Source organism: Pteropus alecto, unplaced genomic scaffold (genome assembly GCF_000325575.1).
Source record: "Pteropus alecto unplaced genomic scaffold, ASM32557v1 scaffold44, whole genome shotgun sequence".
In the NCBI taxonomy this organism is placed as follows: Eukaryota; Metazoa; Chordata; class Mammalia; order Chiroptera; family Pteropodidae; genus Pteropus; species Pteropus alecto.
This window is the reverse complement of record NW_006436812.1, coordinates 8,085,935-8,086,474: the sequence shown is the minus strand read 5'-3', so window position 1 is coordinate 8,086,474 and position 540 is coordinate 8,085,935.

Below are 540 nucleotides of genomic sequence, written 5' to 3'. Positions count from 1 at the left end.
CTGAGGCTGGATGGGGGTTGGGGGAGCCCAGAATCTACTGTGTCTTCCTCCCAGCCCTGGTACATGCAGAAATGGACAGAGGAATTTTGTCACCTCTTTGGGCCTCAGTCCCGTCCTCTGTGGATGGAGCCTGATGCATCCTATCAATCAGCCTGGCCAGAGCCGGGCTCAGTAAAACCTGGCAGGAGGGAGGGCACGTGCCAGGGTGTCTGAGGGTGAGGCTGACTGGGGCTGGCAAGGGACCGGGAGTAAGGAGACTCCCGGGTACTCTCGGGGCCATCCCCTCTCATCCCCCCACCTCAGTGGTCCCATCTGTACCATGGTTGAGAGAACTTACGGTGTGACAGATCCTGTCTACTTTTTCACTGTTTTAATCCTCACAACGCCCCTATGAGGTAGGTAATAGAGCAATCTGCTATTAACTCTATTTTACAGGTGGGAAAACTGAGGCACAGAGAAGTTGAATGACCTGCCCGTGGCCACACAGCTAGGACCCCTTGATTTACCATGACCTTGAATCAGATTGGTCATTGCCGGGGT